Raw genomic sequence first — 27,631 nt, forward strand, 5'->3', positions numbered from 1 at the left:
TGTTCCTCTGAGTTCACAGTTAACAGAGCTTCCCTGTCACTCAGCCCTATTGGACTCAAATGACAGAGGCCCCTTAACTCAATATCTTGACCTTAATGTCTTACCTCAGTTGATTAATGGGAATTTGTTGGTGGTTCTCACTGATGCCGGCGACGCCATGTGAATACTCTCCTTCAATTCCCCATTTACATTGAGGGAGGAAGTAAGTAAATTAGAGGGCAATTAGTTTAATTCGAGGCCAATTAGATGCTTCCCCCCTCCCTCATCGCTAGCCAGCAGATGTTATCTGTATAGATTCGGGATCAAGTACTTGGGAAGTCTCTGCCAGACGAGATCAAAAAAAAAAAAAAAAAGCTGTGGAGGGTAGAAAAGAAGCAAATTAGCGGGAAACCTGCCTGCCGTAAACACAACAGCCAGTACAGTACAAAACAAACAATAAAGAGTCTATTCAGTGGCTATAGGGGTCATATGCGGTCAGCAGGGGGGATATGGTGATAGAAAATGTTCGGCGAAGTTCACCCAGTGGGTTTAATAGGACTGACTCATTGGCTATCGCTTCAGAAATGTAATTTTCTAGCTGGATTGGGCTGTGGAGGCAGAGCGCTGGTGGTGTGGAGTGCGAGGCAGAGCTGCTGGGAACATGACGGAAAGGAAATTGAAAAGAAACAGGTCCATTTCTAGCTTTCTCTTCACTTCATGAAGTGTCTGTGGAGGAGCTGGAGGTCAATCTCTCTTCTCTGCACTGACAGCATTTTTTTTTCTTCAGTGCAGTTAGTGATGTTATAGGCTCATAGAGGTACGCAGACCATCTGCCATTTGATAAACAGCATAAAGTATGCTAAAATGGACATAGCCATCATAATTATGTCAGATTTGATCAGCTTTGCCATCTGCTTGTCTGTGTAGCTCTCTCCAATGCCTGTTTATATTAGTCTTATGTAGTTGCTACCACTGTTGCATTCAGTTAAGCAGACTAGGGTTCAATTCCTGACCTGGGCAAGTTAGTTATACATATCGACGCTGTCCAATGAAAAACAGTTATCTCCATTTTTGTCGATTTTTAGTTTACTACATAATTCTATTCTAATGCTCTCTCAGGGCTCTGGCAGCTGACGGCAAGCTACATGAACGGGATTCGAACCAGTGATCTTTCGATCATAGTGCCAGCGCTAGCCCACGGGATCAGGTTAAATAATATATGTCTGCATCTGAATCCTGGGGGTTTTATGACAAACCATAGAGATGAAATACGGCAGCTTGTCTCTGCTGAACGACTGGAAATGGGATGTCATGAAGACTCCATTGGTGGAGAATGCGGGAGTGTGTGTGTATATATATATATATATATATATATATATATATATATATGTATTATGAAGCAGATTGAGCAGGTATTTAGTAAGTTTTGTGTTGCAAGTGTGTGTGTGTGTGTTTGCGCATACAGAGTTATTTCATATTCTCTCCCATTACTGTAGTTATTGTAGGACAGGAGAAAAACATCTCAGGTCAGGAAATTACATTTTCATGCTTTTTTATCCTTCTGGTCTTTTCTCTTGCCCTTTCTTTTTCTCTTGTACTTCTCTTTTTTCTCTTTCTCCTTCCCTATCTCGCTTTCTGTCTCACTGCTTTCTTTCCATACCTTTCAATGCTCTTTCTCACTCATTCTTTTACATCTCTCCCTTTTCCTGTTATGTTAAAATTTTTATCACCTCTGTTTCTGTTTCTCTCTCTTACTTTTCATCTCTCTCTCACTCTCTAATTTCTCATATTCCCTTCTTCTACCTCTCTCTCTCTCTCTCTCTCTCTCTCTCTCCCCTGCTTTAGTTACTCCAGGCATCTGTGTTCATTTTAGAAGCAGGTTGGAGGTTGAAGGGGGTCTCCACCGTGACCCTCCAGCCTCGTAAAGCAACGCACTCTCCAGCAGAGTCGCTGATGACTCCCAGACGCTCTTGCTCTCGCGCTCACACACACCTCCAGGCTTGTGTGGGATTGCAGGAGTGTGAAGAAGTGGTGCTGATGGGCTCTGTATGGAGGTTCATTGTGAAGGCAGCTGAGGCGTGTTTAAAGCTGGTGCTGTTTGAAGGGGGTGTGTTTAGGAAAGCTGGAGGATGATGGGTGGTCCTGAGTGTATGAAATGCTGTGTACTGAACACATGATGATGCTGACAGTTATTAAGCACAGCAAGAATGACATAATTACTTCTGTCAACAGAGTGAAGAGCCGGAGCTTTATTGGGCATGACAGTACTGGGGTGTGGAGCAGTTGGGTACAGGAGAAGTTGTCAGCGTTTACTTACGCTACACCTTTTATAGCAAGACTCAACTCCGCAGAACAACATCATGGAGAGGCTTAATCTGCTGATTCTGTTATGGCATGTTTTTGGAGAACAATAGAATTTGACTAAGGGATCGAGTTGATGGATGTAGGGATGAAAACCTTGTATGGAGATTTACAGGGGTTGGACAATGAAACTGAAACACCTGACATTTTAATAGTGTGGGAGGTTCATGGCTAAACTGGAGCAGCCTGGTGGCCGATCTTCATTAATTGCACATTATACCAGTAAGAGCAGAGTGTGAATGTTCAATTATCAGGGTAAGAGCTTTAACAGTTTTGCTCAAAATATTGCAATGCACACAACATTATGGGTGACATACCAGAGTTCAAAAGAGGACAAATTGTTGGTGCACGTCTTGCTGGAGCATCTGTGACCAAGACAGCAAGTCTTTGTGATGTATCAAGAGCCACGGTATCCAGGGTAATGTCAGCACACCACCAAGAAGGACCAACCACATCCAACAGGATTAACTGTGGACGCTGTAAGAGGAAGCTGTCTGAAAGGGATGTTCGGGTGCTAACCTATCCAAAAAAACATAAAACCACGGCTGATCAAATCACGGCAGAATTCAATGTGCACCTCAACTTTCCTGTTTATACCAGAACTGTCTTTCGGGACAATAAATTATTGTGGTCTAAAACCAGGTGTTTTAGTTTCATTGTTCAACCCCTGTAGATACTCCACTCCATATTGACAAGCCCTCTTTACCAAAAATAAGAGACCAATTTAAAAGTATGTGTTTCTTTGCTTTTACCAAATTGAAAACCTCTGGAATATAATCAAGAGGAAGATGGATGATCACAAGACATCAAACCAAACTGAACTGCTTGAATTTTTGCACCAGGAGTGGAATAAAGTCATCCAAAAGCAGAGTGTAAGACTGGTGGTGGAGAACATGCCAAGATGCATGAAAACTGTGATTAAAAACCAGGGTTATTCCACCAAATATTGTGGAATATTATGAATATAAACTATTATTTGAGGTCTGAAAGCTCAGCATTTTTTTTGTTATTTCGGCCATTTCTTATTTTCTGCAAATAAATGATCTTAATGACTGTATTTTTATTTGAAATTTGGGAGAAATGTTGTCTGTAGTTTATAGAATAAAACACCAATGTTCATTTTACTCTAACATATACCTATAAATAGAAAAAATCAGAGAAACTGATTCAGAAACTGAACTGAAGTGGTCTCTTGATTTTTTCCACAGCTGTATATTGTGTATCCTAAAATATCATGATAATTTTATCATATCACCCAGTCCTAGGCTTCATTCTGTAGATTTCTGTAGGTTTTAATTCTATTAGAGCTCCAGTAGCCACAGTCTTCCCCTGGATCATGTATCGGGTTTAATACTTTGTGCAGAGTGTTTGGGGCTGGTGAGTATAATGGAGCTGACGCAGATGAATGTGCTGTTTCAGGCGGTGCTGTTTGTGTTGGCTAACGCATTCAACACTCCAAGTGGGGCGGCGAGGCGAACATGACCTCACCTTGTTTGAGTTGGAGTGGAGAAAGCTCCGGAAAAAGCCAGGCTCCACTGCGTTCACCCAGAGAGCGCTGCTTTACTTCTGTTTCTCCTCCATCTCCCCTAAATGCCATCCAGCCGTGAAATATGGCATAATAAAAGGCTATGGTTTTTGATTATACATAGGCCATGCGTTATTATTCGTCGCAGACGACGGCGGGCTCCTCCCAGAGTCGTCCCCCCGCTGCATTTCTGGAGTGAAGCCCCGAACGCCCCGGCCACCCAGCTTTCCCTGCATCAGGAGCTTTTCAGAGGAAAACGCACTCTCTGGTTTCCTGTTCTGAAGAGCTGCCTGGTGAAAACATAGACTTCAGTCTCACCCTTAACTCAAACGTATTGTGTTATTTATTAATTATACCTTATTAAATAAAAGTTTTTCAGGCCGAGATGTAGATTCTAATATTTCGGTCATGTCTGTTTGTATAAGTAGAAGATGACATCTTTAAACAGTTAATTGTTGCTGTTGTTGAAACAGTTGTTGTTTTTTTAAAGCTTGAAAGCAGCTGATTTAGAATACACTGGAAAAAAGAGACCACTTAAAAGTTATGAGTTTCTTTGATTTTACCAAATTGAAAATCTCTGAAAAATAATCAAAGAAATCTCATGCCATCAGACCAAGCTGAACTGCTTGATTTTTTTGCACCAGGAGTGGCATAAATTATCCAAAAGCAGTGTGTAAAACTGGTGGAGGAGAACATGCCAAGATGCATGAAAACTGTGATTAAAAACCAGGGTTATTCCACCAAATATTGATTTCTGAACTCTTAACACTTTATGAATATGAACTTTGTTTTTTTTTGCATTAGTTGAAGTCTCAAAGCTCTGCATCTTTTTTGTTATTTCAGCCATTTCTCATTTTCTGAAAACAAAACAAAAATAGAATTTTTGAGAAATTTTAAATTGTGTTTATAGAATAAAACAACGATGTTCATTTTACTCAAACATATATATATATATATATATATATATATATATATATATATATATAAATAGCAAAATCAGAGAAATTGATTCAGAAACTGAAGTGATCTCTTATTGTTTTCAGAGCTGTAGTTCCATCCTGCAGGATCTGAACTGTTCTGTTACCTTCTGAGAACTCTCCTCGCAGTTTCAGGCTGTAAATAATGAACAGTAGTGAATCACAGAGGATGCTGAAATGAAGCACAGTAGTAAATAGTAAAACGGTTCTGATTCTGATTATTATATTATTATTATTATTTTATTATTAATATATTATTAATATAATATACTGGATTGGGCTTAAACAAGTATCTTTATACTCATTCTAGTGTGATACTGTTATTCAAGTTGTATTGATTAAGCCTCATATCTCCCACATTAACCCCCAATATAATACAGAATACAGTCTCAAACAGTCATCACCTTCCAGCTTCCATGCTGAAAGCCAGTCACTGGAATCCCCTGTAAGAAGCAGAGCTCTCGAGTTGAAACAGTGTTTTGAGGAGGGGCCTTCAGTTCTGCACTGCCCTGCGTCTCATGTGGTCTGCGGTCGGCCGGCCTCTCGTGGGTCCTTAAATGCCCCCCTCCGGCCCCCACACCCACATCACACTCCAAAGCTTTTCCAGTACAAAGACAGAGATGAAGCCGTGCAATGATCATGATGATGATGATGACTGAGGGGACAGACGAGCGTTGTCTGAGGACCCGGCTATTCACACATCAAAGCTTAGCGTCAATAGGCCTACCTCGCATTGTTCTCCTCTATTCTACTGTGCAGGTGTGCTCCTTCAGCCCGGGTGAAGTGGGACACGGAGGAAAGCCGCAGACGAGACGAGCTCCGCGAGATAATATCTCCTGTGTTGGGTCTCTGACGGTGCGGAGGCAGGTCTCAGCTAGAGCCTGTAAACAAATGGTGTCCCCTATGTTACACAGCGCTAATGCGCTAAAAGCCGTGTTGGTGGTTTATTTATTATTCCTTCTTTCTTTACTTTGGATTCGCTCTGTGATTGTTTAGGATTTGCGGTGTTGTTGCGTAAAGCCATTGAACCAGCGTGAGAAAAATGAGACATCCCAAGAGTTCTGTTGGCGGTTGGGATGTGCAGCCCTCATGATATGATTTTCGCCCATATTCGCTGTGTGCCATATTGTTTTTGTTTTGCATTCGGAGCGATAGCGGACGGTGGAGCTGCTGCAGGTTCCTCAGACGTGCCTCGTCGTATCCTCGGTCTGATAAAGGTGAACCGGGTCAGGAGACAATGTAGCTTTTTAGCTTTGTCTCGTGTTATCATGCATTTGTTGTCATTTTTTGGAAAGTTTGTTGGAAAACACAAAACCTGATGCTTTTCTGTTGGTGGAATGTGAAGGTTACATTTATCTCAGTAGTGATGTTCCTTCTGCTTGCTGTGGAAAAGTAGAGAGGATAAACTAGAGATGGCATAGTATCACTTTTTTATGTTTGATTCCAATACAATACTGCAACCTGACACTAGGAGGTTGAGGACAAGCGCATGCCTCCTCCAATACGTATGAATTCTGCTCAACAAACTCTGAGGAAAGTGCCAGAACCCCAGCTCTGATCTATCAGCCAGCAGATGCCTGTACCAGCCAGGCTTTTACAATGGTGGGATTGATGATGGTACCAACTACTCATCCAGAGAGAACATGGCCGATTGTGTTCTCTCAGACTCTGGAAGCTGATGGAGAATCATCATGATCAGGGATTCTAACTAGATTCGTTTTCTGTGTCAGCAATGGGTGCAACTTACAATGTGCTGAATGCATTAATTTCAATAATTTGTTAAACATGATATCCACAAAATTTATTTGACCAAAATAATGTTTTAAACAAGATTTGTTTTTTTAAATATTCTCATTTTCTCACAGTCTAGATCTTCTTCAATCCCTTCTCTTCCCAGTGAACTACTGACAAGCCTCATATATTTTTGCTACTTGCGCTGGCAGCAAGTTTTTTCTTTAACATCTGTGGACCTCCTCCTGCTTCTACCAGTCCAGAACCATTCATCTTTCCTTTAATTTCCTCCTAAAGTTTTTTTTTTTTTTTTTTGCTCAGTCCAGTTCTCATCCTCGGCCTAAAGCCTTTACGAGCCATATGCTCTCAGTGCCTGACCATGCTGCTGCCTCCAGAGCTTTACAATGCTTTTCATGTTCCCTTCATTCATGCTTTCTGTTTTATCTTTCTCTGTTTTTTTTTTTTCTTTTTCTTATGGATGGGGTGATCCAGGGGTCTTCACTTCCGCCGCCTGTCCTCAGAGACACCTGCAGGGTCAAACAGGCAGGACACTCCTGCAGGCCCTTCATCATTACCTCACTGAGGTCATCCTCAGGACTCTGTTCTGAGCCACAGCAGCCACAGGGTAGAAAATCTAAATGAGCACGAGCTGGAGTTCAGGTTATGAGGTCTAAAATATGTGTGTTTTTGAGGTATTTGAGGCGCTTTCTGTTGTGCAGTATTTAGCAAAATTAGAAATGAATGGGCCCAAGTCACATACATGCTAGTCTGTTGTATAATGATGAGTTTCTTTGATTTTACCAAATTGAAAACCTCTGGAATATAATCAAGAGGAAGATGGATGATCTCAAGCCATCAAACCAAGCTGAACTGCTTGAATTTTTGCACCAGGAGTGGCATAAAGTTATCCAAAAGCAGTGTGTAAGACTGGTGGAGGAGCACATGGCAAGATGCATGTGAAACTGTGATTTAAAACCAGGGTTATTCCACCAAATATTGATTTTTGAACTCTTAAAACTTTATGAATATGAACTTTGTTTTCTTTGCACTATCTGAGGTCTGAAGGCTCTCATCTTTATTGATATATTCTCATTTGATATATATTTGATATATACTCAGCTTATTGAGTGAGTCTTCTAAAATGTATTTACCTTCCCTTGTAAAGTGCACTGAACAAAAAAAAGACCATACTTTTTTTTATTTCTTCTTCTGTAAATGCTAATTCTGTTGTGCTTTAATTAGTTAAACAAATCAAATGCAATTCATTATTCATATTCGTTTATTAATTATCTTACCAATGAAATGTATTCCTATAGTGGCTCAACTTTCCTGAAAATATCTCACAGGTCTTGTGGGAACTCCCTCCCACCCTTAGATTGAATACACTGTGGAGGATTTTACATCCCAGACTGTTGAGCATAATCCTGTGCTTGAACTGAAGTCAGTCCATCTGGTCATTACAGTGTGTAGGTGTTTAATGTTTTGGCAGAAGCCTGCAGCTGTGTGTTCTCTGAGCTTATGTAGAAGAGTACACCCAAGATAGTCTTTATTTCGTTTACGCAGAAGACTCTCTCTCTATATAAATATATATTCCAGTCAAGCTCTCCTGATAATTCTCAAGGCCAGGTTCTGTTTAGTCTCTCTGCAGGGAGACAGAGCCTTGGAGCACTGCAGATAATGTACTGTGTTGGCGTTAAGATATAGTTTTAAGTGTAAACTGTTAAATACATTACTAAACATGTTGCTGTTGTAAAATATGAATGGTGAATCTGATATTTTAAACATTAATAAATGGAAAAATGTAGTGGGACATATGTTTGTGTTTATAGCTGGTCTGTGGGGGCATGCATGTTAGTCCTTTATAATTTTTATAGTTGCTAAAATTAGCCTTCAACATGGTTGGAGTTACATTGCTAACAGACACAGCAGCCGGGCTCAAAAGATTTGCGGCAGGTTAGCCACAATGATAACAGCCAGCCTTTTCAGGAGTTACAGTGCTAACGGGCACAGCATTCAGGCTTGGCAAAGTTGAGGTGGACCAATGGGTGGAGGAGGAAGGTATGGCTGAATAAAAAAAAAATGCATGCATACTGCCTGCTAGTGCTAACTACTAATGGACATATATGTTTATAGCCTAATGTTAACCAGTGGTCATTCATGTTCAATGATGGTTATCTGGGTTAATGTGTGTTTTTTTATCGTCCTGAACTGACTCTTACTTAGCTTATCTTACTGAGCAGAGAGGAGCTTCATACTGCTCTGGTTAAGTCTGGCCCTGAGCACATGGTCTCCTGTGTTCTGTCTTTGTTTCTGAGGAGAAAACAAGACTCCACACTGGGCGGTTTAATAAGACTTTTCCCCCATCAGCATCATAAATCTCAGGAATATTCTGGAATCTGCTGTGTGTTTGTGTGTACCAGTTCTAAATATCAGCCGTCCAGTGAGGCCGGACTGCCTGCTGGGGAAACGCTGTAAATCACAGAGCGGAATGCTTCCACCATGTTAACAGTAGCAAAGCGAGTCGTAAAACAAAAGGAGGAAAAACTCTAAGTCTGCTTTTCTCCATCTGTCTTCAGACTGGCTCTGATTTTACTCACTGTCAGAGATGAAGGAGGGCTCTGGTTGAGAGGATGTGTGTTTTACAGAAGAATCTATAGTAACACAGTAATACAACATCACACCTATAGTATCAGTCTTTAACATTGCTGTAATGTACAATGAACTGGAACATGTTTATTTTTAGATTGGTTAATAATAATAATAATAATAATAATAATAATAATAATAATAATAATAATAATAATAATATAGCAAATTATGTTACACTTAATTTTGACATGTAATAAAAATATAAAAAAAATCTATGTTAGTTTTATACATATTATTTGCTAAATTTGTATAGTAGTTACTAAATCATATGTTTGAGCAGTTAAGTCCTTTATTACAGTTGTTAAATTGTGTATAGTAGCTACTGAATCATTTATCGTAGCTACTGAATCATTTATAATAGCTAATGAATCATTTAAAGTAGCTAATTAATTATTTTATGTCAGTGAATCATTTATATTATCACTGAATCATTTATAGTAGCTAATTAATTATTTTATGTCAGAGAATTTTTAATTTTACTGAATCATTTATCGTAGCTTCTGAATAATTTATTGTAGCTACTGAATCATTTATCGTAGCTACTGAATCATTTACTGTAGCTATCGAATCATTTATTGTAGCTAATGCATTTTTTTTGTCAGTGAATCATTTATGTTATTACTGAAACATTTATAGTAGCTAATTAATTATTATATGTCAGTGAATCATTTATATTATACCTGAATCATTTATAGTAGTTAATGAATTATTGTATGAATCATTTATATTACTGAATCATTTATATTATTACTGAATCACTTGCTCAGGCTTCTAAGTTATTTTGAACAGTTAATTAATGCCTTATTTTAGTGAGTGAATTATTTATTGCTATTAATTACATTCTTTTTTCTGTTACAGAATCAATTTTAGCAGTTGTGAATCATTTATATCATTTCTGAATCATTTTTTTACAGCTTCAAAATTATTTAGAACAGTTAATTAATGCCTTATTTCTGTGAATGAATCATTTATTGCAGTTAATAAAACTTTGTTTACTGTTATGGAATCAATTTTAGCAGTTACGAATCAGTTTACCTGTTATTGAATCACTTACAGCATCTTTTACCTCAGTTACTGAATCAGTTTTTGTAAGTGTTAATATACTATTAGTCTCAAAACTTACACAAAATATTAGGAAAAACAATATTAAGTTATTAAAGTTATTAAATTGTACTTTAAAACGACTTATTATTTTAAGACTTTTACTGTATTTAGGTATGAGTTAATTCTAGTGCACAGAGATCTGCTGATACACACACACACATATAGCTTTTGGTCTTTAGACAGACTTTTAAGTGAACCTCAGAGTAACAAAGGGCACAGTTGGCACAGATTCCAGCATCTTCATACTGCTCATTTTCTCTCCTTCTTTTTGCTTCTCCTTATACTATCATTTCTCTACGGTTGTGATTCTCAGCCTCTGTCTTTCATTCTCTCTCTCTCTCTGTTCTTATGTAATGTGCTGATATGTCGAGCAGCACTTTGACGGCGCTACAGTGAGTCTAGTCTTTCCTTGTAGTTATAAGTCTTCCTCTCGTAAGCTCTTCTTTTGGGCTGTGTGAAGCTGCTCTGTGGCTGTGGAGCAGATCCTCCTTAAAGATAGCTGTGCTGAGCATCGTTTCATCTTCCCCGGGCTCATCTGGTAGAGGTTAGCGGCCCATGTGGAAGCCATTGGGGCCACGGCTGCGCTGTGATCAGAAAAGGATGTTCCCCTCTGGATCTGCCGCGCGTTTGTGTAGACGCTCGTTCTCTCTCTCTCTGTCTCTCTCTCTGTCTCTCTCTCTCTCTCTGCATTTCACCCTCTTTAACATTCCTCGCCCTCTCATTCCGCCTCTTTGCCCTCCTATTATCTCCTTGCTCTGTAGTTCTGCATCTCTTTGGTTGGTCATGTGTTCTCCCCGAGGCTTGGGAATGTTCTGCGTGAAGTTAAGTGAAGTTCTTCAGGATGGACTCCTGCACCGAGCTGACCTTCCTATCGCCCTCGATGAAGATCATTAGATGTGTGTGGTCATTATCATCATTTTTCTCCCAGAATTCCCTTCAGTTTTCAGCTTTATTCCCAGTCGCCCCCCCCCTTTCGCTTCCCTTCTCTCCCAACCTGGTAAAGAGATCGAGGAGGAAGTGGGATGCTGTGGTGAAATGAAAGTGGCGAAAGGCTGAAAGATGTGCTGTTGTTGAGCTTTCTGTTTCCCCCTGTCTCTCTCTCTCTCTCTCTCTCTCTCTCTCTCTCACTTCGTCCCATCCCCCTTCATGTTCTGCTATTCTTCCTCTTCCTCCTCCTCCCCTCTGCACCCCCTCAGAGGTATTAAACACTAAAACAGGCCGGATTATGTTTCCTGTGCATGCGGCAGATTCAGAACCCAGTCCAAACCAAGATCTCACCCTGTTCTACACTAGACAGATTATCTCACACACATACACACACACACACACACACACACACACGTCAGACTGAAGATATCCATGGCCATCTTGAAGTAAAAAAAAAATTGGAGGCAGTTGGAGGCAGATCAGTCTGCAGGGAGGGAAGTGTTTATGCTGTTCATTAAAGCTAATATAAAAGACAGCCGTATTCTGTTGAGTAATGCAGAGATGAACTGGACCCTGAAGGCTATTAACAAATCTAACTGAAGTTCATTACATCAGGGTCCTGCTTTTTTTTAAGAGGTATTAGACTATTTTAACCCTCACTGCTTCTTGTACAACAGTCACCGTATCATTTATTGTAGTTATCACATCATTTAATGCAGTTACTGAAGCATGTTTTGCAATTCAAATATCTATTCAATCATTTATAGCAGTCAGCGTGTCAGTTATTTCTGATACTGAATCAGTTCCGAATAGTGATAACTATACTATATGGCTACTGATAATATGGCTATTTACTGATTCATTTACTACAGCTACTAAACCATTTACATCAGTTACTGAATCAATTATTGTAGCTACCAAATCATTTACAGCAGGTACTAAACTATTTACAGAAGTTACTGAATCAGTTGTAGTAGCTACTGAATCATTTGCAACAGTTACTAAACAGCTATTATAGTGGTGACAAAATTGTATATAGCAGTTATTGATTGATTTAGTACAGCCACCAAATCATTTACGGCAGGTACTACATTGTTTACAAAAGTTACTGAATCAATTGATGTAGCTACTGAATCATTTGCAGCAGTTACTGAATCAGTTGTAGTAGTTACTGAATAATTTGCGGCATTTACTAAATCAGTTATAAAAATTCTGAATCATTTACGGAAGTTACTGTATCAGTACGAACAGACACTGTATCATTTACAGAAGCTACTGGATTAATAATAATAGCTACTGAATCATTTGCAGCAGTTACAAAATAACTGATTCAGTAACAGCAGTTACTGAAGCAGTTGTAGCAGCTACTGAATCATTTGCAGCAGTTACTGAATCAGTTATAGTAGCTACTGAATCATTTACGTCAGTTACTTAATCAGTTATAGCAGCTATCGGATCATTTGCAGCATTTACTAAATCAAATACATCATTTACATCAGTTACTGAATCAGTTATAGTAGCTACTAAATCATTTGCAACGTTTACTAAATCAAATACATCATTTACAGCATTTGTAGCAGTTACTGAATCAGTTATAGCAGCTACTGAATCATTTGCATAATTTACTAAATCACTTACATCATTTACAGCAGTTACTATATCAGTTATAGCACATACTGAATCAGTTGTAGTAGCTACTAAATCATTTACAGCACTCATTAAGTCATTTACAGTAATTGAATCAGTTATAAAAGCTTCTGAATTTACAGAAGTTACTCTATCAGTACGGACAGTCACTGTATCATTTACAGCAGCTACTGAATCAATTATAATAGATGAACAATTTGCAGCAGTAACTAAATAACTTACAGCAGTTACTGAATCAATTATAGCAGCTACTGAATCATTTGTAGCATTTACTAAATCAGTTACATCATTTACAGCAGTTATGAATCAGCGATAGCAGCTACTGAATCATTTACAACAGCTGCTTCATTAATTATAGTAGCTACTTATGCTTTCTAGGGTTAAATGTCTTCGTTCTCCTGCTTCTGCTTCTTCTTTAGTCTTTATCTAAATGCTCCGCTATATCTGCACAGCTGCAAGGCATTGCATTGTGGTTATTCTGTGTGTGTATGTGCGTGTGTGTGTGTCGGATCCCAGGAATGTTAATTGTGAAGATTGTTTTAATAAGGTCCCTATTACAGATGCTGCAGGTCGGGTAGCGGAGCAAGGCCAGCATGGGGGGGCGTTCCAGTGAAAGACTCCTGGACACTTTAATAACTTTTAAATACGGTGCAATATATAAAAAAAAGTTTTATTGTAACATAAGACAATAGAACACTTAGTAGGTGTGTTTGAGTGCAGTGTGTATTGTTTGATCCTTGTGTTTTAGAGCTGCTTATCGCAGTCCTTCTGTATATGATATGAACTGCATCGCAGATGAACATCTGATGCCCATTAGCCCAAACCCTAACCCGAAGAGAGGCAAGATCAGATGGGAGTCAGTTCTAATCAACTTTTCAGGAGGGCTCCAGTGCTCTATAAGTCTCTGGCAACTAGCTGTAACTGATAGCTGACAACTTTAATACGGCCTTCCTGTTCAAACAATAGACAAAAGAGTAAAATAGTGCTGCTTCTGCTTCTGCTGAGCTAGGAAATAAATCTTTAGGCCAGACTAGGGTGCTGTGTTCTGCTGTGGAACAGTATAAAGAACCCAATGTTCAGGAACAGGATGGTTTATTTAGCTGAATTTGTCATGTAGTGCAGTGTAAGTTAAACATTCTAGTCAAGAGCCTTTAGCCTGGGAACTAGGAACTCTACATTAGAGTTTAGTGCCCAGTATACACACTGCGTATACACACTGGATGCTGGAGTCCGTGCAGTAGAACTCTCCAGCGCCTCCTAAAGCTGTACAGGAACGGTTAGCATTCGGCATTCGGTTAGCAAATGTAGCATTACTGTTTACACCATTGCCACACTGTAGGATAAATAGTACATGATAGTTATTGCATTAAACATGATTAGTATTGCCTATAGTTTTGTGACAGTATTGCCAATAGAATAGGATTATCTAATGCACAGTGCATCAGGTATATCGCAGTATTTTTATTTTTATTTATTTATTTATTTATTTTGCATGACTGGGCTTTTATATAGGTTTGTGACTTATTCTACTGTTAGGAGTACATATAATATAATATAAAACACAATAGATTTAATTTAAATTAAGGCTCTGATTACTAATGGTTTTACTTTGTCCCACAAAATTACACAATAAATCAGCCTTCATTAGCGGAAAACAGCTGAAGATTGCAAACAATAGACCTTAAAAAGAGATACGCCAACAACTTTAACACATCTTCCTTTTTAAATAGTTCCATAAACACTATAAATAGACCCAAAATACTCTATTGTTAAATATTTAAAAGAGAGATTCTTTTAAACAAGTCTCCATTAAACAAGTCAAACACAAGTTTAATATCAATTTGCAGTGTTTTTCCGAAGACATTAAATACATTACAGTATTAAACTCAGCCACAATTCCCTTCTTTCTCCAACAACTAAAGAATAAGTTCAGTTCAGTGTGCAATAAAATGATCCTTTAAGCTACAGTATTAGTATATTTAATCAGGGCTATATATACTTACTTGTATACAGTATTGTAGGGAGTTTTATCTCTTGTGCTGAATAAATGACTCCGCACTCAGGACTTGTCTGCACTGTTAAAAAAAAAAAAAAAAAAAGTGTTATCCGTAATGGTAACTATCTTGCAGCAGGGGGCTACAGAATATGTCTGTAAAAAACAAACAAAAAAAAATACTGTCACATTTAAAACAGATATAAACTGTAAAATAAAACAGTTATTGTATTTACTATGATTAACAACTATTACTGTCATTTTACAAAAAAGTTGTCTATACTATAATTACATTAAACCTTTTAAGATTTTAATTCTTAAAAAAGTATCATACACTCCTTATAAAACAGAATAATTATTAATTTTACAAGAAACTTTCATATAATTACATGTAATCTTTCACTTTTTTACAGATGTTAATTCTTAAAAAGTATCATACACTCCTTATTACATTAATTAATAAGTAATTTTACAAGAACTTGTCCTATAATTACATGAAATATTTCCCTTTTAACATATTTTAATTCTTAGAAAAAGTATCATATATTCCTTATAAAACAGAATAATTATTAATTATACAAGAAACTGTCCTATAATTACATGAAATCTTTCACTTTGGGGCATGAGAGGAAATTTTGGCCTCTTACTCCAGTCACTGCAGTATGTTAGCTTGTTATGCTAACTGGCTGGTGTTATCTAGCGAGCTGTGTGCTTCTTTGTGTGCTGTGTGCTTCTACATGGTGCTCCACAGCGCCTCCAGTGGTATGGCGGTATGGGAAAAAATACATAACGGTTCTAAATTTCCTTTTGGTATACTATATAGCAGGGGTCGGCAATTAAGTTTGGCCGCGGGCCAGATTTTTTCCAAGCCATTACATGGCGGGCCACAAGCACTCGGGGGGGGGGGGGGGGGGGGGGGCGGGGTTTGGGGGGGGGGGGGTTGTTTGGCGGGCGCGGTGGCGGGAGCGGTGGCGGGAGGGCGCTCTTAAAATGACAAGCAGACATTCAAGTGGGCTGATGTGGGTGAAATCTGTGGACTGACCATTGGGGGCGCTATTAATGATATACCTGTTTGTTAAATAAAAAAAAAAAAAAACGAATAAAAAAAAAAAATAACAGAACAAAGAAGCTAGCAGTTATCTAACAGCCTGTGGCTCTATCAAAAAATCTTTAATACATTTTTCTGTTTTGGAAAATTAAGTTTCTAAATAAAGAGCATTTTTGAGACGGACAGTCCGATTTTTTTTTTCGTTATAGTTCAACCTCACGGGCCAGATGTTTCTTGCTTGCGGGCCGCATCTGGCCCGCGGGCCGCCTATTGCCGACCTATGCTATATAGCCTCCTAGAATTAAGATGTGAGACAGAATGGTGGTGTTCCAACCAGTAAGGTCACTCAATACTCAAAGACTGCCTGTTTATTTCAAGGGATAAAGACAGGCTAGACTAATGGTCTTGTGAGAATGAATCACAGCCAGTTTTTCTTAGTTGGAACCACAAAAATGTTATAAGTGAACTCCAGGGAGAAGAATAGGAATAGCGCAGCATGTGGACAACTTTAGTACATGCAGTTAATATGGTGTGGTGTGAGAGATGGAGGAGGAGGCAGTGGAAGTTTGTGGAGTTTTTTTGTGGGCCACTGCTGTCTGTCTGTTTGCCTGCAGGGGGAATGCCCAGTGTGACGGGCTGTGCAGGTCAGTCCACTCAGCACTCACATGTCTGCTGGGCTTTTAATGGAGTTGGCATGCTGGATTTGAGTGGAGTGAGAGGTTGAACTTGATAGTTCTTCTGTGCCTTTTATCATCACACTTTTGTTTTTGAATAGTCCCAGGACTATTCAGCTGTTCCCTGTGCCCAACATGTCGCCGTGCTTTATTTCACAGCCCGTGAGCGGCGTATGTTATTTAGCATATACTTTATTTGACGCACACAAGGCTTGTTTGGATTTGTGCGAGCAGCTAATTCGAGCAATCACTCAGCGAACACTCGACAGCTGCAATTTGGCTGTGTAGGTACACGAGGACTTGTCAAACGCTCGGGTGCACTCTGCGCTGCTCCTGACAAGCCACTTTTAAGGCCCTCCACTCAAAATAAAAAACAAAAACACATGGTCGTCGCCCTTCCAGTAGCATGTAGCACAGTCTGACTGTTTGGAAAGTGCGCTCAATAGTAGATTTTCTTTTTTTTTAGGTGTTTATTCTCGGCTCCTCAACCCCGTTATTACTTTATGGGACATTCCAGGATTTTGGTACATTTCAGGGGTGGTCACTTCTGAAAATTTGATCTTCAATTTGATAATTTTTAGTCATATATTTATTAAATACAGGTAATAGACTATCAAAAAGTTTGATTCGTCAAGCTCAGGTATCAAAGCAGTTTTTTAAATTAGATTATGCAATATATTTAGTAACTTGCAGTAACAGGGTTGCAAATCTAGGCTAAGTTGTGGTTTAACCCCAGGAACAGATGCTAACTGTAAAATTTAGCTATGTATACAAGATCAAGGACAAACATGGTTATATAAGTATATAAAGTAAATATGAGTAACAGGGTTGCGTTCACTGAGTGACACACTTGGACAAACATATTTGGGAAAAAAAAAAAAATTGTTAGAGCACTTACTCTTGGTCTTGCCATGTGGGCAGAAAATGTCCCTGTGATGTCACTTCCTTTGTGCCAGTAGAGAAATTTTTTCAACTCTTTCTCTGCCAGGTAAAATTTCTTATGGTAACAGGGTTGAGCGCATGTTGTGGGACACAACTTAATAGCATAAAAACTGTAATATGCAAAACAATGCAGACCAAAGAAGTTGTTTTCATAAGTAAAGGAGATGCATATCAACAATATACAAGAGGAAGTCATTTATTTAGAGCTTATTTTAATAGTTAAATTTGCCAAAGAAATTGGTCACTAAATGTGTGGGACAAGAGAAAACGGCCATTTTTTGAGGTGGTCCAAAGGTATTCAGTCTTTTAAATAATAATTAAGGAGCTTATTTTTCCACCATATTTTACAGTTTGTCTTTTAACAAGTACATTTTGTTCACAAAAAATAGTCATTTAGATATTTTGGATATGCACATTTGAAATTTAAGTGGTGGGACAGGAAATGTACCAAAATCCTGGAATGTCCCTTATGTCATTTCAAGCGAACTCCCCAGAGCGCTCTTCTTCAGTAGAAACATCAGCATCCAAACGCAGCAGGAAGGCGACGAAGCCTCCGAACAGCTTTGTGTGTGTAAACTTTGCGTTAATTCGCCTGATCGGTAGCTACGATAACATTCGCCATGTTTCCACAACAGTCTGTGTGTTTTTCCTTCGGTTCAAAAGCTTAGCTAATCCTCCTCCCATGCTTCAGCGCTCATCAGGAACGGCCGCTTTTCCTCAGCGCTGGTCTCTCCTTAGTTTTAGGAGTTCTGTAATCTTCCTCAAAAACCTGAAGAGATAACGTCACTTAAGCTTCACCCTTACCATTCATTCCACTCTGAGAATAGTTCTTTTTTTTTTTTTTTTTTTTTTTTTTAAAGTGCCAAATAAGTTATAAGTTACTATCCCACCTCCTTCTCTCGTTTTTCACACCCACCTCCCCACCAGACTTTCTCCAGCTTCCAACTTCATGCAGTCTGAGAGTTATTGCTCTTTTAATGCACTCCGAGAGGCCGGCTGAATAGGCGCTCTGTCTGCCCTGCCTCTGGAATAAGCTGTCAGGTACTGTTTCCTCTCAGGTCCTCCCCTACTGGAGCTTTGATGATTTGCGACTTTTCCATGTAATTAATTTTGAAGAGGAGTTCTGCTCATTTTCCACGAGCTCTGACTCTCGCCTCTTGCTGTTTACAGTATAGTTAGTAATCTCAGTTGGGGATCTGTTGAGTTCCTTAAACTTGAGAAGACTTTTGTGTGTATTTAGTTATAGACTAGCTACAGACTATAGTCTTTAGAAATACTCTAAAGTAAGGGTTGTATTTGTAGTTCTTGCAGTCTATTGTGAAGGACTGTTCATTTCAATAATTTTTAAAGCTACATAAAAAACTTTAAAATATTTAGTTCTTTACGAAAATGAGGATTTGATTCAGTGAACATGACAGTCCATCTCTGTCGTTGATATATTTGTATATTTGTGTTAAGTGCCATGCTGAAGGTATCCTGCAGTCATTATGAATACACTGCCTAATGTCAGAGACACAGTTTTAGCACAGTTCTGAGAAGATTTTGGGTCTAAAACCTGTTTTTAAAATAAAATCTAATAGTAACAAAAAATAGTGGACAAATACATGCAGGACTTTGCAAAAGTAATACCCTAAAGACAAGATACTGTTTTTTTTTTTATTTGTAATTTTAAAAAACACTGAAGTCTCCTTGAGAACAGCAGCTCAACAATACTGTAAGAACAGTCAGACTGTGTTGTTTCTGTGCTTCTGCTGAAATGGAAAAAAAAGAAAGTCTGTAGGCTTTAAAGCCTGGTTTTAGAAGTGTTTACATGTGTATATAAGATAATATATATAAAGTCCAGGTAACATTATGAAGCTAAAGGCAGCAAAACTAGCATTCCAACTTGTTGTAGTCAGGTCGTATTTATGAGAGTTGTTAACAGATGATAATTGATCCAAAAAAGAGTCCATTTTTTTTTCTTTCTGTAGCAAACTTGCCATTTTGGAGATGCACAGGATTTATTTTGTTTTATTCAGAACTGTAGGATGCAATTAAGATCATTTTCTCGATTTTAGAATATATGAGGATTACTACAATGGATAATACTAGTGTTCTGATGTAGAGATTTTATTGTAAATTTTTTGTTTGTTGTATTTTTACTTTTTTTTTTTTTTTTTTGCTTTTTACCCCAGAAAATCCCTGCTCATTTTTAGCTCACTTCTCTTGGGTGAAGAACATTGGTAGAACTTGTCTTACACCTCATAGCTTTTCACAGCTCTGCTCCCATAGAAAACCACAGTATCGGATAATTGAATAGTTGAGGGAGGCCTTGTCCTGCCTTCTTGCCAAACAAAGCATCTGGCAGTAAAATCATGTACCTGCTGTTTGATTTCAGCATGTTCACTCAGGGCTAACAGATCGTGATGGAACAGAAAGAGAGGAAGAGAGAGAGAGAGAGACTTGTACAGAGAAGGAAATGAGTAAAAGGTAACATGGCCTTTTTATGTAGTTTGTTTTATACTGTGAACATACACCATATAGAAAAAAAAAATGTATTGTGACACCTATTTATTTATTATGTCTTCAGGTTCTTGTTGTTATAATGGCTGAAAAAAAACCCAAAAAGATGCAGAGCTTCCACACCTCAAATACTGACAAGAAAACAAGTTCATATTCATAAAGGTTTAAGAGTTCAGAAATCTATATTTGGTGGGATAATCCTGGTTTTTAATCACAGTTTTCATGTATCTTGGCATGTTCTCCTCCACCAGTCTTACACACTGCTTTTGGATAACTTTATGCCTTTACTCCTGGTGCAAAAATTCAAGCAGTTCAGTTTGGTTTGATGGCTTGTGATCATCCATCTTCCTCTTGATTATATTCCAGAGGTTTTCAATTTGGTAAAATCAAAGAAACTCATCGTTTTTAGTGCTCTCTTATTTTGTTCCAGAGCTGTATATTTTCGTCTTATTAACAGATCTTATTGAACCTGCTTTATGACATCAATCTCTTATAGCTCTTATATATGATTTAGATTTTATTTGATTGTGCAGAAGCATTTAAAGGTCTAAAGAACCTTTGCTTAGTGTTTTTACAGGATAAAACATGCTTCTTATGGAACCATTAGTGGTTCTTCTATGGCATTGCTCAAATAAAAAATTAGAAAACCATCTACAGCCTTATTATGAGACAATATTATGATCAAATTTGCCTTGGGAGGGTTGCCTCCTGATTCTTTCACCGTTCTTCAACTCTGAGATCATGCTACATTTTCCACCCTGCTGTAAAGCATTCATACACACTTAAACACACACTCACCTTCCAGTCCTGACCATGCTGCCTTCACCTTATTGGGTCCACCAGTGAAGGTAGAGGCTAGGTTAACTCAGCATGGCTGGAGGCCTCTCTCTTTGATGTGGAGTTTGTGTATGTGAACTCACTAAGAAAAAGGGGGTCAGAGATAGAAATGAGAGTAGATAGAAAGAAAGAGAGAGAGAGTAAGTGCAGCAGGTGTTAGCCCCAGAGTAAATGACTGTAGGCAGTGTTGGTTTCCTGCCAAGCTTCTTGCTGTCCAGTGGTCTTAAGGCCCACCCCTGGGTTTATCTCTGCTCTCCTATCTCCCCTCACTCTCCGCTGCTAATGAGAGGAGGATATCGATCCGGCCTGCAGACTCGCGGGCAGGTAGCTCATATCTCCAGCCCTCTGTACGTTAACAACAGAAAGGTATGGCAGGGGGGGGGGTCCCAGTGGATTCCCACAGAGTTGAGTGTTTGGGAGTAGTTAGTGATGATGGAGTGGGGTTGGAAAGGAGTCAGGGAAAAAGGGAAGGAGGGAGGGAGTGATGGAGGAAGGGAAGGAGGAAGGGAAGGGAGGAAAGTTAGTACGAGGAGAAGGAAGACCATTCTTTGCTATGTTTAGAGAGGTAAGTAATGGAGGTTATATCAGTGTAGATCTCTTGGCCTGAAACACTTAGTTAGGTAGGAAAGAGCTAATGGTGAAATGTAATATGATTTAGGACACATAACCAATGTACAATACACATGTAGTATACTTTTATATGTGTAATAATATATACATCTCTGGAAAATGCTTTCTTTGATTTTACCAAATTGAAAACCTCTATAATATAACCAAGAGGACGACGGATGATCATCAGCCATCAAACCAAGCTAAACTGCTTAATTTTTTGCTACAGGAGAGGCATAAAGTTATCCAAAAAAGCAAGGTGTAAGACTGGTGGAGGAGAACATGCCAAGATGCATAAAAACTGTTATGGCAACTGTAAAAACCAGGGTTATTCCAACTAATATTGATTTCTGAACTTTTAGAGCTTTATGAATATGAGCTTGTTTTAGACTCTTATTGTATGTGTGTATTCATTTATTGAAGCTATTTAAGAACTCAAACTATATGCGACTCCAGCAGCTTGTTTCATAACTCATTAATCAGAACGGAGGTGAAATATTCAGTCAATAATGATATAATATAAAATCACAATACAATATTGAATGATTTCACCCACCTCTAGGTGAAGACTCCAGGTCCTGGTTTGCGATTCACTGTGAATGTGGAAGAATGTGCTTATCCTTTGATTGACAGCTGAACTACTGCTGTGTCAGTCTTAATTATGAATGTTGAGTGAGAAGGGAAACCAAAAAGCTCCCTCTTTCAGTCCTCTCTTAACTGTAGTATGCAGAGCTGACACTGTGTGGACATCAGTCCAAGAGAATTTGGACAGAAAGTTCAGCTGAAACGCTGAGTGCAGCAGGGCTCACATCTGGGATCCATTGCGTTTGAGGTTTTACACTCATTGTTCTTGATTAATACTTTTTCCAGACCTGTTATTGGACGCTAGTCATCCCAGTGCCCTGACCTTAGTCATGACTTTGCATATTTGGCCAGTGACACTGGTACTTGCTTTGACTGGAGAGATTTTTGACTGGAGAAAGAGTCAGCAAGTAAGGCGCCATCCTAATGAACTGAAGGCCAGATCGCCAGAGCAGGAGGTTTATTTGATTACTGTGCTCATCTAAGAAGACAATTACTGTCACTGCAACATTAGGCATGATGAAGCCTTGACTGGCATAGTTTTGAAAGGGATGTGTACTATATAGACTAAGGTACTAAGACCCTTTTTATTCAATTTCTATCTTTTTTCTACTAAAAAAAAGTTTATCTTGTATTTGTTGGCATAATATTCGTTTGTCTATGAAAGGAAAGGTTCTTCACTATAGTTTGATGCTGTATTGATATGCAAATTTGAGTTTAGTAAGATCATGTTTTTAGTAAGGTCATGTTTTCCTGCTGGCTTCTCGTAAAAGATTCAGGGGTATTTGCTGCAGGACCACCAGGTTCTGTAACAGTTTTTTCCACAATGCCATTAGACTGTTGAACTTCCAACACTTTGGACAATTTCAAGGAAACACTAAGCCATATGCCATCTGTGCCCTAATTATCTACCTTTACAATACTGTATGTACATGAAACAATTTTTAACTCCACAAGTCACTTTATTTATATGTTATTCATGTTGCTAACATTAGAAGTATGTATATTTATGCAGATGTACATTCATTTATCTAATACATTTTCCTATATCTGTATAATATACCTATATTTAATATTAATGCTGCTATACTTCTATGTTTCTGTATATTTAGATACTTTTTACTTACTTGTTTGAATCCTGCGATGCCACCAACCCTCCTCATCCCCAACTTCTCAACTCATCGCACGTATTGGAAAGTACTGGATGGAGTACCGGTAACCTCATTCCAGATAGCACAGTTCCACTGCTCCACATCTCTTGCTGGATGACTTTATACCCAACTAGCCCATGCACTGTTGTATATCATTGTGGCATTAGACATGGTGCCAAATAGGGTTATGTTTTTCTCCACTATAAAGTCCTATTCTGTTAGCACTAGGACTTCTTTATATTCGTGGTCTAGACCAGAGGTCCGCAATTACATTTGGTCGCCTTCCAGATATTTTCCAGTTTTCCTCTGTTTTGGAAAGTGAAGTGTAATGGGATGGAGTGCTACACACTATTAGCTCTCCAGCCCAGAGGGTTGTTGAACCCAATTGCAGAACAGTTGAATTTAAAGCAGCTAAACTCAAGAAAAAATTAAAATAAAAAATAAATAAATAAACACACCACTCCTCACGTGGGATCGTACCCGTGTCGTCAGAGTCACGGTCCAATACACTACCGATGCCCTGGCTAGTAAATCGGGACACGTCCGGGAGCCCAGGAATGGGTGACTAAGGTCATGCTAAGTGTGACAGAGAGACAGGGAAGGGATGTAAACAAAAGCTCACCAGAGAAGCTTTTTATTTTTTTACTTTTTTCATTATTGTTCATTATAGTTCAAACAACCTCACGGGCCAGATGTTTAATGCTTGCGGGCCACATCTGGCCCGTGGGCCTCTTATTGCCGACCCCTGGTCTAGACAAGCTAACTGTGTACAACTTAAAGCAGCTAAATGCATTCATTTAAAGTGGCATCCACCAACATTAAGGCCTCAAAGTACTGTATATCATTTATACCCTTCCCAAGAGTGCACACTGTCCTAAGAAAATAGGACATAGATCAGAACGTAAGTACAGTCGACTTGTGCACGTGCCAGCCCTGGGTTTTGATGTGCTTTTTGAGCAAATCCCCAGTTCCCCAACGGCTCCAGAGGAATACTCCAGGAGTCTTCTGTGGATGCTTAGCGAAATCTTTTCATTTCCGCTGAACAGACCTCATTTGATCAGGCCGCCCTGGTCTGTGTGTGGTATTCGCTCTTCGTTTTCATTAATGTCGGAGGCACGGCAAAGCGAATCTCATTTTAATTTGACATTTCTGCATCTGTTTTCAATTTCGCTGGAGAAGTAGCGGGGAAGTTGTTGGAAGAGCTGATGCTAGCGGTTGACAGGCTGTGTGCTGGGGTCCCTGTTTTTGCCTTGAGAATTGGTGCATTCATAAGGCAACAGAAGTCCAATTTTAAAACACTAGAGACACTAGAGTTGTTTGACATGTGACCTCCTCCCATGAGACAAAGCTTGCAGGGGTTGCCAGGTTGAGGCCACTGAAGAAACCCACACAAACAAAAAGTGTAAGACAACGGATTCAAACGCTTTTCAGTAGCAAATTATAAAAAAACTCTTATTTGAATAAAGGTAAGGTAAATGATACACAGTCTTTCAGTTTCTGTTGTATACCGTATTTTTGTTCCGCAATTTCCTGCTGAGGTAGTGAACAGCATTGTGGCCAGTCTGCTCTCCTCTACTATGACGTGACTAAAAGCAGTTCAAGTACGCATGATGTAGCATGTTGACTACATAAGCCAGCACTAGTCTGGATCACTTTACCTCACTTCATCTCTATCCTTGCTGCCTTCCTTGATAACCCAACTGCATCCATTACACATGCCAACTGGCCTTAAAGAAGAACTCTTGTGTAAAATTGACTTTTGGTGTAGTAAAACATAATAAAAAGTACTTAGCTTTGATGAATAGCACACCTCCGTTCTCCCAGAGCGTTTCCAAGATCCAGAAATGTCAACAGTTTGTCCAAACACCCTTCAGACTGGGTGACATGGGGCATAATTTGCCCCCCGATAAATTGCTTTTTCCACTGTTATCTAGGCTCAAAGTAGCTCCACACCTCTGGAGCTGAAGCTAGCGTTATAGGATCTAAACAGAGGTTTTTAATAAGGTTCTTGTGCACTTTTTCAAGATATTAATGCCTTGTTTCAAATGTCAGGGCTCTCCGGGTTCTAGAAAGGACGTGTGTAGCTACTTTGAGCTTGGAAAACGGTGGAAAAAGCGATTTACCCGGGGCAAATTATGCCCCATGTCACCCAGTCTGAAGGGTGTTTGGACAAACTGTAAAAATTTCTGGATTTCGGAACGCTCTAGAAGGACGAAGGTGTGCTATTTATCAAAGCTAAGTACGTTTTATCATGTTTAACTGCACCAAAAGTCCATTTTACACCAGTGTTTTCATTTAATTTTAGATTTAGATTTAGATTGTTAGAAGAAGGGATTATCATACTGTATATAAAACCTGAATGAAGTTTAATAAGCTACATAATGAAGAACAAAACACACATTGTCCAACAGTATTAGTAGACTAACAGTATTCCAACAACAACAAACTCTTGCTCCTCACACTATTAATAGACTTGGAAGCACTTCAAGCCAACTCTCTCTCTCTCTCTCTCTCTCTCTCTATTTTACCCTCCCTGTCCTCAGTGATCTCTCTCTTTCTCTCTCGCTCTCGCTCTCTCTCTCAATCCTGAAGAGAGTTGGGGTGGAGGTATGCTGCTTTAATAAGAGCCACAGGAGGCAGAGAGATCCCACTGTGAGCACACACAGAGTTTATAACCGCCACATTGCTCTCTGCCATCCTGCTCTGTAGACATATGCCAGGGCACAGCTAGAGACAACACACACACACACACACACACACACACTTTTTTAAATACCATGTCAGGGTTTGAGGTCATATTTGTGTAATATAGACCAATACTGCCTATAGAATTGAACTCTCTGTTTAAATATGAACCTGTTGGCACCATGCCTAATACCAGGCTTTAGCTAGAGTGGCTAAAAGGGTTTAAAACCACCCCCAACATCACAATATGAAGCATTAGAGCTCCATCAGGAACATTCAAATAAATGGAATGAGTTGAGGGTAAAGTCAGGTAAAAAAAAAAAATAGTCATGCCTGGACAGTAGAAACAGTTATTCTTAATATTTCACACTCAAGAGTGAGAATTAAAGGCAAGGCCCTTCATACAAGCCTGTTATATCCTTCCAGTAATCCTTTCTTGCTGCTGTGTGATATGTTGAATCCCTGTTTAGATCTCATTAGATTATCATTAGATATTATTCTTTATATCCCTTCACTAAATTTGGTTATATACTTTCAGATATTGCATTTATTTCCTCTTTTAAAATAGAAACATAAAATCTTCCGCTCTCCAAATAAAACCGAATGTAGTTCAACAAGACTAAATAAGGCTATTATATGTTGAGTATTGCCCATTCAGGACAATTGTTCTCCTAAAGACTCTATTTCCCAGCATTCCCAGCCTTGGACTACGATGACTCAAAGGCTGAACACGGGACAACGTAGTGTTCAGCCTCGCCCACCTTCTGATTGTTCGTTTCCCACACCTGTTATCTTCTGTATAAATAGCCCTCTGTTTCCTTTGCTCCTCGCCGAGTATTATCTAGTTTTCTAGCTCTGCTACGACGCGTTTTCTTTGCTTTCTTGCCTTCCTGTTATCGACCCTATTCTGCTCTTTGTTTACTCTCATGCCTAGCTCTCTATTTTTGTTGTGGATCTTTAGTTACCAACCTTAGTTACTTCCCTCTTTGACTACTTTCTTGCCTATCCACTTGTATCCTGCTTGTCTTACCATGTACCGGCTCAACGGTCTGGTATGTTGCAATTTATTGCTGCCCTTTTGATGGCTTGAGTCAGTGCATCAAACATCAGGCAAATCTTGTTGGTTGTTTGCTATATGCAGTTGTCAGTACTTGTCTAAAGTGATGGAAGGAAGGGTAGCACGGTAACGGAATTGGTCATGGATACCTCTAGAGACTATTGAAGAGACGCTAATGTAGCACATTAACTGCGCTACAACTGACTGTGGCCTCTTTCTATTATCAAATCAGCCACATTTCATGGATTCCATTGAGAAAACACCTGTGGAAGCGCTTGTATGTTCTCCAAAAAGACTACTTTGAACATTATAGAGATGTTTAAAGCCTGTGACGAAGTCACGTAAGGATAAAACAGGGATATAAAGAGAGGAGAAGGATTGTTTTTACTTCTTACCCTCCCAGAACACTTTCCTTTACTAGGGTTTGGATGCTGTTACCGTTTTTTGGCTTAAAGAAGTGGTGGGAGAGCTGTTACAAGGAGCAGAAAGTGGGATCTTATGGCCAATTAAGTGCTTAAAGGCTTGAAGGAATTTGCAGGCAGTCAGGAGTTCAGGTTACTTAGAGAGAGCGCTTCGCTTTGATCTGAGACAGAGGATGGCGGAGGAGACGGGAGCAGGACCAGGGGCGTGAGAGGAAAACTCCATTAAATG

General features: G+C 39.1%; 1 protein-coding gene across 5 annotated transcripts in view; it reads left to right on the forward strand.

Moving 5' to 3' along the window:
* Window positions 1–27,631, forward strand: part of robo1 (roundabout, axon guidance receptor, homolog 1 (Drosophila)) — a 480,259-nt gene that overhangs the window by 354,595 nt on the left and 98,033 nt on the right. The gene's annotated exons all lie outside the window — the stretch shown is intronic.

Source organism: Astyanax mexicanus, chromosome 18 (assembly GCF_023375975.1).
Source record: "Astyanax mexicanus isolate ESR-SI-001 chromosome 18, AstMex3_surface, whole genome shotgun sequence".
Lineage (NCBI taxonomy): Eukaryota > Metazoa > Chordata > Actinopteri > Characiformes > Acestrorhamphidae > Astyanax > Astyanax mexicanus.